The sequence below is a fragment of the Chiloscyllium punctatum genome, chromosome 24, assembly GCF_047496795.1.
Source record: "Chiloscyllium punctatum isolate Juve2018m chromosome 24, sChiPun1.3, whole genome shotgun sequence".
Lineage (NCBI taxonomy): Eukaryota > Metazoa > Chordata > Chondrichthyes > Orectolobiformes > Hemiscylliidae > Chiloscyllium > Chiloscyllium punctatum.
This window is the reverse complement of record NC_092762.1, coordinates 23,539,399-23,554,155: the sequence shown is the minus strand read 5'-3', so window position 1 is coordinate 23,554,155 and position 14,757 is coordinate 23,539,399. Positions and strand designations below refer to the sequence as shown.

Sequence of the window (14,757 nt, the reverse complement as noted above, 5' to 3'; positions counted from 1 at the left end):
ACATGGATACCAACTGAGTCGGAAACCTGTGCGTGAATCGACGAGAAGCGACTCAATAAATTTTGCTAACTTCCATGCTGCTTATTAGAAATGGAGTTTCTGTTCACCTCAATCTAAAAGGCAGTTTCTGAACACAGCAACAGAAGTCAAAAGGTAATTACCTCACCCCACCGCCACTCCGGAAGAGGTGCTAACTGCCCTTGATTGCTTTTTGTTCTCGATGTGAAGAGCTCTCACGTCTGAGTCACCTTCACGTCTCTGTTTGCTGAGTGAATCACAAAGAAGGAGCTTCACCAGAGCTGCAATTGCCACACTTCTCCACTCGCCCTCCCCGTTTACATTTTCCTGCTCCTCAGTGATTTAAAGAATACCAAATGGATGCGATGTCATTCTGTAGCCTCTCTGTCGATTCCTCCGTTTCAGTTCCAACATGCCTTAGATCTCGGGGCGCACCTTAATACTAGCGACGCTATGACAGCACAGGTTCCTCTGAGAGCGTATGTTTTTTTCAATGCTGTTGCTGAATGAATGAGCCACTAATGTGCAAACTGCACCAAAACATATTTCAGGACCACTGGTGCCAACTCTCGCGCGTTGAATAACGACAGACCGCTTCCAAATGATGCCTTTCAGAGACGACTTTGGGGTATGCTTGACAGACAGACAAGTTCAGGAATTCGTGGTGCGCTGTGACACCAGCGCATCAGCTTCTTCCCTGCCTTTGAACCGGGCCGCCTGCGCAAGGAATGCAAATGCGGTACTGCTTTTCGTGGAAGGATCAGAACGCGGCAACTACACTCTCAAACAGAGTGGTATATGATCAGAACCAGGTTGGAGAAAAATTTTACAAAGCGTTGCACAGTAATTAAATGGAGTTGCCTTACATTTCACTCTGAGAGCAGATTCGTTCAAGCAAATTCGAAGGCAGGTTTGCAGATGGGAAAGCAAGCAAGGAAGCTCCGTTCTTGTGCATGTGAAACGCTGCACTTGAAGAACAAAGCGCTTTCTGCCCAGTTTCGAACTGGGGACCGTTCGCGTGTTAGGCGAACGTGATGACCACTACTCCACAAAAACCCGCCGAGGCCACCGTACTGCGGCTCAGTGGCATCCAGCACTGAAAGTTGAAGCCATTCTCCTTTTCTCCTTTCTCTTTCCAATAGCTCGTTGTTGTCCAGCGTAATTAACATCTTGAAAACTTAAAAAACAACACGTGAAATTGATGACAAAACATAGACAGGGATGTCGTCAATGTTTGGACCGGAGGGCGAACTGGAATAAGGTGGGACTACTTTCCCCGCAGCGTAACGGCTGCGACATGATCTTATGGAAGGGCTGTAAACTGAGTATTTATGTGTTTTACCCAAGTTGGGGTGAGTTGAAAACTCGAGAGCATAGGTTTAAGGTGAGTGGGCTGAAATTGACAAAAGACCTGAGGCACATTTCCCACACAGAAGGTTGTGCGTGTATGGAATGAGCTACCAGAGGAAGTGGAGGAGGCTATTACACTCAGAAAATTGCAATGGCAATCGGATGAGTTTCTGGATAGGATGGGTTTAGCGGGATTGGGGCCAAATGCTGGGGAACCGGTCTTGTTTAATTTTGGCTATGTGGTGAGCATGGACGAGATACACCGAAGTATCTGTTTCCACGCGGTGTACCCCAATACCGTCGTGTTGCTTACGCCGGCTTTATAGGATTACTTTTTAGCAGAGCTTGCCGTCGCAGTCTGTGGCACAATCGTTTAATCTGTTCGACTGCTCACGGGAAAGGTAGTATTGTGAAACACTGCAGAAACGAACGACTTCCTTATTTAGCTCCGACTGACCATACTCCGCGAAATTTTCCCAGACCCTCAGTTGAGGATTTTTGCTGCTGGAAGTTACCTCAGAAACCCTGTTAACTCGTAATGTACTGAGCGAATCGCAAAACAGTAAGCATTTAACACGGAACACAAACAAAACTGGCATGCCGAATGCATTTTCACACACAGAGATGCACGAATGCTAAATGTGAGACAGTCCGAGGGCATGAGTCATAAAGTAATCTCACAACTAACAACAGGACAATTCCAAACTACTCTTTCAAACATACTGCAGCCTTAGTGCACCAACATTTCCGAGACAATGCTGAAAAGAGAGAAAGAAAGAACATAATAAAAACGGGCCATAAAAAGTGAATTTCACCAATCACAGTCTCGATTAGGTTACCTTTCCTTTCCGATGTCTCCAGGACGGAAATAATGGAAATGGGAGAAATTCAATAACATATGACTTCGAAATTCATTGGATCGATTTTCCCATTTGCCAGAAAAGCAAATAACGACGAGTCGAGTCACCACGTCGCGAGTTCACAGGGTTCCTGAGGTAACTTCCAGCAGCAAAAATCCTCATCTGAGGGTCTGGGAAAATTTCACGGAGTATGGTCAGTCGGAGCAAAAGTACGAAAGTCGTTCGTTTCTGCTGTGTTTCATCACAACAGCGATGAAATAACAGTCTCCATTCGGTTCCAGTAAACGCACAAATTGCCTGGAACAGCAGAGTTGTTTGCGATTTTCCGCGTAGCACGAGGCCACACCACAGTTAATTCCCCGGGAAGCAAACCCATTTCACTTCTGTTTTCAACATCAATACAGTGGGGACCGAAGCAGTAGTTTATCAAGCTGCAGCATTGTTGTTAAACAGCAGAAATGGCAGTGGCGGGATTCGAACCCGCGCCCCTTTCAAGACTGGAATCTGGATCCAGCGCCTTAGACCGATCGGCCACACTACCAGCCGGCCACACTGCCCGTTTTCTTGCAGTTCCAATTGTGCCCCTGCATAACAACAGATGCAAAGTCACATGAAAAGGGTTCCATGATCCCTCTCCGACTCGCACAGCTGCTGGGATGTGCCCGGCTACAATGTCAATGTCGCAGCAGATAATGATAGTCCATCAATCCAGACAAAAATCACTGGTAAGCTGAGTCTGTCTTCTCAGACTTTTTTCAGTACAAATGCATCTGTGAGTGCGTGACAATATATGTTCGCTTATGATTTGGTCAAATAACCATGAGCTGCTTGACGTTACTGCAATTTCGATTCTTGCTTTGCTAAATGATTATACCCATTGCTCGAAACAGGACGACTTTCACATTTACACGGATCACGAAACACACCGGACTACAGGGAAAATGCACAAAGCTGAGCAGGCCGTGTTCCACATCATACCGTGCAGCATTTATTCAGTCACTGTGTCTGTTTTGCAGAAGAAGGGTCCCAAAGAAAGTCCTCTACCCTAAAACCGGAGGTCGCATTACATTCCGAGAACGACAGATCACATTGTGAGGATGCTCTGACCTCGGAGCCAGTTCGAGATGACACTTTCCGTGCCGTTTACCTTAACCGTGCAATTTGCTGCAGAGATGTTCACTCCTGGACATAAGCCACATGGATACCAACTGAGTTGGAAACCTGTGCGTGAATCGACGAGAAGCGACTCAATAAATTTTGCTAACTTCCATGCTGCTTATTAGAAATGGAGTTTCTGTTCACCTCAATCTAAACGGCAGTTTCTGAACACAGCAACAGAGTCAAAAGGTAATTACCTCACCCCACCGCCACTCCGGAAGAGGTGCTAACTGCCCTTGATTGCTTTTTGTTCTCGATGTGAAGAGCTCTCACGTCTGAGTCACCTTCACGTCTCTGTTTGCTGAGTGAATCACAAAGAAGGAGCTTCACCAGAGCTGCAATTGCCACACTTCTCCACTCGCCCTCCCCGTTTACATTTTCCTGCTCCTCAGTGATTTAAAGAATACCAAATGGATGCGATGTCATTCTGTAGCCTCTCTGTCGATTCCTCCGTTTCAGTTCCAACATGCCTTAGATCTCGGGGCGCACCTTAATACTAGCGACGCTATGACAGCACAGGTCCGGAGGTTCCTCTGAGAGCGTATGTTTTTTTCAATGCTGTTGCTGATTGAATGAGCCACTAACGTGCGAACTGCACCAAAACGTGATTCAGGACCACTGGTGCCAACTCTCGCGCGTTGAATAACGACAGACCGCTTCCAAATGATGCCTTTCAGAGACGACTTTGGGGTATGCTTGACAGACAGACAAGTTCAGGAATTCGTGGTGCGCTGTGACACCAGCGCATCAGCTTCTTCCCTGCCTTTGAACCGGGCCGCCTGCGCAAGGAATGCAAATGCGGTACTGCTTTTCGTGGAAGGATCAGAACGCGGCAACTACACTCTCAAACAGAGTGGTATATGATCAGAACCAGGTTGGAGAAAAATTTTACAATGCGTTACACAGTAATTAAATGGAGTTGCCTTACATTTCACTCTGAGAGCAGATTCGTTCAAGCAAATTCGAAGGCAGGTTTGCAGATGGGAAAGCAAGTAAGGAAGCTCCGTTCTTGTGCATGTGAAACGCTGCACTTGAAGAACAAAGCGCTTTCTGCCCAGTTTCGAACTGGGGACCGTTCGCGTGTTAGGCGAACGTGATGACCACTACTCTACAAAAACCCGCCGAGGCCACCGTACTGCGGCTCAGTGGCATCCGGCACTGAAAGTTGAAGCCATTCTCCTTTTCTCCTTTCTCTTTCCAATAGCTCGTTGTTGTCCAGCGTAATTAACATCTTGAAAACGTAAAAAAAAGACACGTGAAATTGATGACAAAACATAGACAGGGATGTCGTCAATGTTTGGACCGGAGGGCGAACTGGAATAAGGTGGGACGACTTTCCCTGCAGAGTAACGGCTGCGACAGGACTTTGTTTCACAACAGAAATGTAATAACAGTCTCCATTCGGTTCTTGTAAATACTCAACCTGCCTGGAACATAAAGCAGGTGTTGAGCTGTTTGCGATTGTCCGTGCGGGAGGCGAACACTACCATGACAGCTCAGACATTTAGAGAAAATCTGCACTCTCCCACACCACAGTTAACTCTGTAGGAGTTATACCCACTTTGTTAAAACTTCAACTTGCCTACAACCTAAAGCAGCTTGAGCCCACGATTTACCGTGTGGGAGGCAAACACGACCATGACAAGATGGACACTGGCGTCTGTCTCCACAAAGCAAACTCCAGGTTCTGCTTTTTTATTTGAACACGCCACAGCGACAGAAACTGCAGTGGGGGGACTCGAGCCTAAGCTTCTTTAGTCATTGAGTTCTGAAGCAGGCGCCTCCTGCTCCTTGGTTATCCTTCACAGGGCTGATTCGACTCGAATAGTGTAATTTCCTGTGTCTCATCCGCAGGAGACCCTGCAGGATTTTCAGACAGCGCCATCCTCCCTGTGACATATACGTGCTGGATAACATTCTGTTGTGTCATGTGTCCCGCCTTTGCCAATATCACCGTTGTTTAACTCCCTCCATCCTGTTGGTCGAACTGTGATTCCAGTCAGAATCACAAACATGTAACAAAACACCTTAGCTGTGCTGGCTCTCTACAGATATAAATGTGATTCGCTTTTCGTATCATTCTCTTGCCTTCTCCCTGTAACTCTACACATTTTTACTTTCAACATGAACATTGAATTAGTTTTTCAACAACTCGATTGAAACTGCGTCTTTGTCAATGTCAGACCCTAACCATTCCCTATGTGAAAACATTTCTCCTCATGTACATTTTTCTTCTTTTACTAATGTCTTTAAAACTCTGCCGAATCGTTCCCGATCCTTTCAGGCGTAGGGAGCATTCCCCCTTCCTTATTCCCTCTGTCTAACCCACTCATATCTTGGAAAGGTTTAACCAGGCCAGGGTTTGGCCTTCTGCTCTCCAAGGAGACCTGTCCCAACTTTCCAAATGACCTTTATTGTTGACATTGCTCGTACACAGCACCATTCTCATCAACGTGTTCAGCGCTGTTTTCAATCATTTCACGTCCCCACTTCCTAAAGTTTCACACCCAGAACTGTGTGAATATCCAGATGGTGGATTTATTCAGAGTGGGATTCTGTGGGTGAACATCCTCTAACACTTGTTCCACTTTCACCACATGTGGTCCTGTGCCATGCCCACAACAATGACACTTCTGACCCCAAAACACAAAGGTATTTCAAAGGGTGCAACTTAATGATTTACATCCTTTTATCAAACAGTTGATCAGTCGACCGGGAAAAAGTGAAACCAAACAACCAAGGCTCGATGGCGATTTGAAGTCAGACATTCTCCCATGCCAGTTTTCACATAAGCTGCTAGGCGAAGATCGTGCCCTAGACACTCTTACATTGCCAATATCAAACCAGCTGAGACTCGATCAGGTCCAACTACATCCCAATTTGTTCCCGGATTTCTAAACATACAAGTATTTAAGAATATCGCCAAGTATTTAAGAATATCATTCCATCTCCTTGTTCATGGGACAGTGCTCTTTATCCCTTCCGTTTGCACTAAGTTGTCTCCATCGGCAGACTATTCAGCTATTTCCCTCCACCGGCAAGCAGTGTGAGGGGAGGCAAGCGCGGTTACACTCTAAAGCTCGCTCTCATCGGTACAGCCAGTTCCATCAAGAGCTGGGAATCAGCAAGTTTGATTGGGAGCTTCCTGCAAATATCATTTATCTGAGAAGTGATAAAGATGTTGAGCTGGCGGGTAAGACACAAATGGACTCCGCACTCTCTACCCTCAAGTAAATTGATGTGAGGGCATTTTTGTGCAGCCTGTTTGCTGTTCAAAATCCATCTTCACGCAGCAATCCTGCAGAAAGTTTTTTGTAACAGTAACATCGGCTGCTTTGCTGCAATCGGGCAGCAGTGAACATCTGAGCCCCAACTTTCCCAGATAAAAACAATCCGAGTGAAAGTCTCACTCACTGAGAGCCATCCCCACGTACCTGAGCTGCGGGGCTGCAGACAGTTTAACGCAGAAGATAGGGTGAACAATGAGACTTTGTTTCACCATCAGCCACTCTGTCCCAGAGACAGGAAGAGGGACAGCATCAATGTGTGGCGTCACTCACGCGCCGAAAGAAGCTGTTCAGCCCATCGAGTCCATAGTGACTCTCTGACGCTTGTATATCCCTGTGGTTATTCATAGTTGGTGATGTATGTCGTAATAATGTGGAGCTGTGCCTGGTTCGCAATTCTGTCTCCAACAAATTGATCGAATTGTAATTCACAACTTTTCATTTCTCATTGAGAACACTGCTGTGTGAAACGGCGTGGGGAATAACTGCAGGGCGTCATGCGCATAGAGCACTCTACAACTGATGTGTCTCACCTTCATCAGTTTATTCCCTGCTCTGGCAAAAGATTTTGTGAATCAGATCAGAGCACACCGACAGAGAACAGGAAAAGAGCTTCCAGGACTTCACAAGTGTGTTTCCTCATTTGTGCAAATTTCCCGTGTGTATCAGTATGAAATATTCATTTCAGATACATTGAATGAAAGGAAGCAGAAAGTGAAACAACACGCAATGCATAGAATAGAGATCTATTATAGAGAAACACTGGCGGGTACAGTACACACACTGAAACAAGGAATTGTCAACGAGTAGAGGATGTTTCCAATTCATTAATTTCATGGTTATGAGCCCAATACGCTCCCGCTCGGCCGCTCTGTTCGCGCTGACCATAGCAGCTTCACATAGTCTTCAGCTTTTTGTCTGGCGTGTGGCATGTACCTCAGAGGATGGTTTCAAAAGGTCTTCACTATTATTGTGCGACACTCTGTGGTGCAGATGTGTCCCGGCTGTGTCAATACAACCTGCGACTAACTTGCCACATTCTGTTGATTTAACTGTGATTTCACTCAGAATCACAAAATATGTCACAGTGCAAAGTGAGGCCATGCAACCCACCTTCGCTTTCCTGCACCAAACAATAAGGATGTGTCTGTGTAGTTTGATTGATTGACTTTATTTGATTGTCACGTGTACCTGAGTACAGTGAAAACTTTTGTTTGCGATTGGTAAATGCAGATTTTAGTAATCAATGGCATGCAGATCACAGCATGAGAGAAACAACATTTTGGACAGATAAAGGCTTTCAGGTTACTCTGCACAGGACGTGCACTCGGCAAAATCCACATTAATAGGATCAGCACCATTTGAAGTTAGGGAATTCATTTCTCCTCTAGTAACGGTCTACAAGAAGGTACTGTTGTGTGTCTTTAAGCTTCGGTACCTTGATGTGACCTCGAACCATCACAATTATACCAGAGTCCAAAATGGAGCTGGATGCAAAACTGCAGGGCTCGCACTTACATCACCCACCCGAGGCGATATCACACCCAAAACCAAAGGGAGAGAACCGCAGCAGAAGCATGATCCATAAATCAGGTCAGTTTCCTTGTTTTTTTTTAAAAAAACGGTTGTTCTGTTGTTTCGGAGTGAAGGCAGCACTGAGTTTTAATAACAGCTCCTTGCCGCTCTGACTCCTGGTTGCCAGGAGGCTGTGCTGGCCAGTTCCCCCACGAGCGGGCTCTCACCATGGGAGCTGGACGAAATCGTCTTCTATTAGCAGTCAGTGTCGTCGTAGAGCAATGTGTGTCCGCTCTTCAGTTTCCTATCAACCAGATTAAGGCTTATGGAGCGCGGGAGGGGGTTAGAGGGAGTGTGAGTTATGGAACTTCTGGAAAGCTGAACAAAACGGAGATCATGCATGCACAGGAACTCATTCTTTTGGAAACGTTGTGCAAATAACGCCATCTGAGACAGATAGAAAAGTGCAGAACTGCTGGGAAAGAGAGAATCTCTCGCAGTTATCGGGAACATGTCTGTGTCCTTCTCGAAGTCACAGCGAGGGCTCTGCTGTCTGACTCAGCATGGGGTGTTACTGCATCGAGTCCTGTCACTCAGTTACACTGGAACTGATGTGTGTAAGCTTTATCACGTTACCCCCAGTGCAGAGAACAGATTTCACAGCTCACATCATCCCAGAGTGACATGGAACTGAAGAAAGCGATTCAGATCATCTGGACAGATAGATTGAATCAGCATCGAATGTTATTGTCGGGTGTCCTGTCGCTTAGACACACTGCACCTCTTGTACACTGGTACAACAGCACGGACGTTTTGTGTAGAGGGGACAACTTCAAAATCGTTAATGAGGCAAAATGCACAAATGAGCGAAACAACAAAGCAACCACATAAACTGGTGTTACTTGACGAGGTAAACCCCTCTCTAATGTCAATCAGCAAAACAGAAAGGATTCACGCCGTGCTGTATTCTGTTAAAATTCAACAGGCAGACAAAGATCCCAAAAATCACCATTTAAAGTTAAAAATAACAACGTTATTTTTTTTTAACATTTGACAGAGAATAATCAACTTATAACTACTTTTAACTCATTTTCTCTCAACCGGGCTTTAACCTTCTGCTCTACAATACCTTCCCCAACCCCGAGCCCATTAACATTTTATTTAAAAAATCAATTTTAAAAACCAGCTAGTTGTCGAATCTTCTCTTTGTATCTTCCTCTGTAGATTTTTTATCCAGGTCGGTGTCAATGTTTTTTTTCTATGCAATCTATTTCTCCAGATAGTCACCTCTTGGAGATTTTACTACCATCCTCCATCTGTTGGTCTTTGAGCTGCTCTCTTTGCTGCTCTTTGCCGCTCTGGGGAACTGTTCAAGATGTCCGGTATTTGTCCCACAAAACGCCGGACCGTTTCATTGGTTTTAACATTGTAAAGATATCACATTCAAACTGGATTGGGGCATGATTGAAACTGATTGGCCGAATTCGATTTTTTTTTGTATCCATGTATCGGAATTGATTATTCAGAAAGAAAAAAAAACATTTTAGAAGATGATCTCAGAATAGTTGAAAAACCACGTGCAGACACACAAGGAGCGAATTTCACAGGGACAGGGATTCTGGGCTGCCTGGAAGGGGAGGCAAAGGTGACACACTCACGAATTGTTTAGCGATCATCGGAAAGGAATTGCATAACACCTGGAACTGAACATGTTAAGTGTAAGAAGAGTTGGTGGTGTTGAAAGGTGTAGCAGCTGGTTCGACGTGAACTAATATAAATTGTTAATGTACTGAAATGTTTGTTTTAGCTTTGGATTAAATGGGAGCCGGTTAGCTCAGTCCGTTGCTAACTTGTTTATGGGATAGAGTGAGACTAACAACATGGGATTAATTGTCGCACTGTCTCAGGTTGCCATAATGATCATCAACTCCTCCGCTCACGTGATCTGTAATAAAATGTGATTCTAGTGAGTAGGAATGGACCTGTCAATGTCAAACATCATTATCATTGCCATCTGTTGCCTTGAACATTTGTTCACAATGACCAGGAACGGGACTGAGTCCATTTAATTCTCACTAATCTCTGTCCGAAAAATCCAGCGACAAGGTTTGTCCTTATTCCTGTTGGAACCCTCTGTTCCACACAGCAGCAAAACCATTTGTCATGACTTTACCAGATACGCTGACAACATTCAATCTACCCAAAGAGATAAATGTAATTCCTTTCGAATGGTTGAATGAGCTGTGTGAGTTTGCAGCAAACAGGATGATATGAAACGAGTTGAACAGCCTTTTCAAGAATGTAATCCAGTGCAGTGTCAGAGATTTGAAAAAGGTCATCAAGTTAAAATATCACCTCTGTTTCTCAATCCACAGATGGATAATCACCTGGTGAATATGTGCAGGTTTACGGTTAATAATTGACACCCTTCCCAAAGACAGAAAAATCCCACAAATCAGAAACTGGCGTTTTCGAATAGATGCTGCTTTATTCGACATTACTCTTCAACTCCACTTCAGTCTGATGTTCCAATAATTCCTGATCCACGTCAGTAAAACCAGCTTTAGATAAGGATTGAAATTACAACTGCGGCATTTTAACACACTGTTCAGTACCAAGCGCTGATTAGTTGCTCCACTGGAGCCCACCGGCAGCAAGCCCACAAAGTGCCCTACTCGTACCTCTGGGACCTTCGACCCGCCTGTTCTACTTTTGCTGCAGTTATGGAAATAATGCTAAGGCAGAAGAGGAGGAACTGATATGGACCTGTGACTTTTCGAGCATCAGGTTCAGGAACCGGGACACAGAAAAATGGGATTTAAAACTGGGTTTCTGTGGCTCGCTGCGTTGTTTACCATGTGACGTTATAGATGTCGCAGGGCTTCTCATTGGATCGGCTTCAATTTAGCACAGAATTCGATTCATCGACACTTCCCGTACTTCCTTCTACAAGTTCCTACCGACAACATGAAACATAATGCACTCATCACCAAACTTCACCATGGCTACATCCAAGGACATGTTGCACAGTTTTCGTGAATATTGAAGATATAAGAATGTTATAGAAGAGTAAATTAAATTTCAGTTTACATTTTAAAGTGATAAGAATCCAGGGTAAGGTACTGAATGTCCCAAATTCATGTCTATTACTGCGGCCAGAACTCTAGCCAGGCAAAGGGGAAATCTGTCCCTGAATCCCCAATATCTACACGGCCGATCGCTCCATGTGTGCAGTTGTAAACCTGTGTGAAGGAGCATGAAGTCTGACAGAGCGCCTGGGAGAATCCTCCACTGTCTGATCTAAAGCTGCAACAGGAGCTGTGTATTCCAGCTGTGAGTAGTGGGATAAAGGGGAGGTCCTTGGTATTCCGTGGTGTAGATTCACAGGGTCCTCATCATGTTATTGTTTAAAACACTCTGTCAGAAACAGCACAGACAGAGAGGAATAGGAGGGGGCCATTACACCCGCCAGAGCTTCGCCACCATTTGATATCCTTATGGCTGACCGAACACGTCAATGTCTTTTCCCAGCCCATCCACAACAACCTGTCGCCCAAAGGGAAAAAGACACTGAATAAACCGAAAACCTCTGTGTAACTGTGGGAGGGAAATGTGTTTAGAGACAGTGGGCTTCTGCAGTGGGGGTTTTGTGAAAGAACAGACGATTGTGGGCTGATCATATTTCAAATGATACAATTCCTTCAAAACTCACCACCCAGAAAGTGAGGAAACTTCTCTGGTCAGTAGCAGGGACGAGTATTCCAGACGATGGGAATTGATGATGAGTCAACGGAACAATCATTGATTCAGCTGTAATCTGAACTAAACTCCGATTCTGGTGGGACTCAAGCCCACAAACTTTGAATCTTAATCTTAACAATGCAGTAGATGTCCAACACGTCTCTCACTGTGCCACAGAGCGGCGCTAACCTCCATTCTACTCCACCCAAAATTATGGTGTTCAAGTCTTTCATCAAACATCTGTTTATCCTCGCCTCACTTTCCAGTAACTAGTCCTTATCCGTGCATGCTCTAGCTCCTAAAGTGTACGGCCAAATACTCCTGAAGACACCACACGTTCAAACAGTAAGATATACACAAACAACACTCTCAGGATGTAAACATTCTTCCGAAATCTTCTCTGAACATCCCCTCTCTAGCATTTCTTCTATACCCCTGGTTATTAACACTTCCCATAAGAAGTTTCTTCCTGTCACACATATCTATCCCCTTTCTGTGCACGTTAGTAAATTCCTGTCTCAGCATTCTCCTCTCTCAGATATAGAGCCCCGGTCGAGATTTGCAGTGGGGAGAGTGGAGTGCTTTAAAAGCACAGCAGGACAGGCAGCATTCGAGGAGCAGGAGAATCGATGTTTCGGTCATAAACCCTTCATCAGGAATGAAAAGTTTGAGTCGAGATTGAGGGAGAGGAATGGGATTGGTGGTCAGGTGATGGGAAAGTGTATGAAGGTGAGGGTGAATGTGATAATTCAGTGGATGTGTCCAGAGAGCAGTGGCTAATTGGGACTGGGATAATGATGGGGAGGCGAAATGAGGAAGCGGTTGAAATACAGATTTATCCCGTCTGGATGCAGGGTCCTAAGGTGAAATATGAGACGTTCTTCGTCCAGACATCGGCTGGTAATGAAATAGCGGTGGCTTGTACCTGAAATATGGATTCTCCTGCTCCTCAGATCCTGTCTTACGTGCTGTGCGTTTGCAGCACTACATTGTCGGCTCTGAGCTCCAGCACCTGCAGCCCTCACTTTCGCTTATCTTTGCAGGAGGAAAGGTCGAGCTCAGGCACCACCTTGGTAAATCTCCTCTGACCACCCTCCCGTGCAAACACACGTTTCCTGAAGGCTGTCAATCAGAACAGAACAAAATTATCTAAAGAAAAGCAGAAATATCTGAACTAAATCAGCAGGTTTAGTGCATCTGGGAGAGATTTCCGAGCCAAACCATCCACCTTTGGAACGAATGATATGTGTAAGTGGGGCAGTAACGTGAAAGAAGGTGTACAGTATCTAAAATAATTGAACTCGATACTGCGTATTGAAGATTGCACAGTCCCTCAGCAGGAAATGACGTACCGCTCTTTCAACTCGCGCTGTGCAGTGCGGGAGGTGTGCAGGAGACAAAACTGAAATGGAGACATGGGAACACAGTGGGGTGATGCAGTGACAGGAACCTGGAAGCTCATGGTCTTCTTTTTGTTTGCAGATAGAACGTAGGTGTACACATGTTTGTCACCCGCTCTGTTTTTCTCTTCCCAGTCTGGACGAGATCACATTGTGAGCTGGAAAATCTGTTTGCTAAATTGAGTGATGGGCAGATAAATCAATGAACCTTTCACAGTGAGGAGAGACATCATAAACGATCAGCATTACACCTTCTTGGATTTCGTGGAATGTGCCATATCGGGAAGTGCTGGAAGTCAAGAAGGATTGGACGATGGTGTACAGAAAGAAAGTTTCCTACATTGTGCCGGTATTCAGTGGTATGGGTTAGTGGGAAAGGGCAGAATGTATATCTTCCTGAGCTACCTGCTCTAAAAAACAGCTCACTACAGAGCAAAAGTATTTAATTATTTTCATTCCAACACTGACACTAGGTACAGCTTGCAGAAGACACGTGTTTGCACTATCGCTGTCACTCTGTCTCCGCGGGAGCAGTAGTACTCCCTCACTTTGATTAAAACAGAATAGTTCTTCCTGTGAAACGTCCCTTCGAGAATGGAAGGACAGCTATGAATAACAATCACTGAACTGTCCAAACTCCATTTCAAATAACTTGACCCATAGCCTTGTATGTCTTGCCATCCCAAATTCCAATCGGAATATTTTGGAAAGTTATAGGGATTCCTCCCTCTCCGACCCTTCCATCCACTGGATTCCAGGTTTCAACCACCCTCTGTTTGAAAACGTTTTCCCACGTCGCTCTAATCTTGCCGCCCCTGACCTTGAATCGATGGCCAACCGTGATCGAAGCCTCCATCAAAGTGTAACATTTATTTCAGTCTACTCTATCCATATCCCTCAGTTCTTTTTTACATCTTAATCATGCCCCCCACAATCTCCTCTGCTCAAAGAAAAACAACTCTACTTTGTCCAATCTCACTTCTTCAGCCCAGAAAATAACTTATCAAATCTCCCCTGCATCGTTTCCAGTGCTGTCACAGCCCTGCTTTAATATAAATGGCATAGCTACACACATTGGTCTCGCTTGAGCCGAATGAACAAGTGAAATAAATGATGCGCAATTCGAGAAAAAAACTCGTGTTTTTTTTAAATAAAGTTTATTTTTCTCAATGCTGCCCTGTGCCCTTTTCCTGAGCCTGATGTTTCAATAATCGCTGGTTCATTTCAGTGAAAGCAGCTACATGAGGATTGATCTCACACCCGGGGTATCCGAATGGATCAACTGGTTTGAAGGTCTCGATGGTGAGACTTGGGCATGGTCACCCAGCAACAGTGAGCGCAACAACACCAACTGAACCAGGTCAATGTGAAAGTGATTGTAAGGGAAATAGGAGGTGGAACGTAAAAGACATAAGTGATCGCGGGAGG

The 14,757-nt window shown here is 45.1% G+C and overlaps 1 non-coding gene across 1 annotated transcript; it reads right to left on the bottom strand.

Moving 5' to 3' along the window:
* Positions 1-2,687: 2,687 nt before the first annotated feature.
* Positions 2,688-2,769, bottom strand: trnal-cag (transfer RNA leucine (anticodon CAG)). Its single transcript has one exon. It is a non-coding gene; the product is annotated as a tRNA-Leu (tRNA).
* Positions 2,770-14,757: the final 11,988 nt, after the last annotated feature.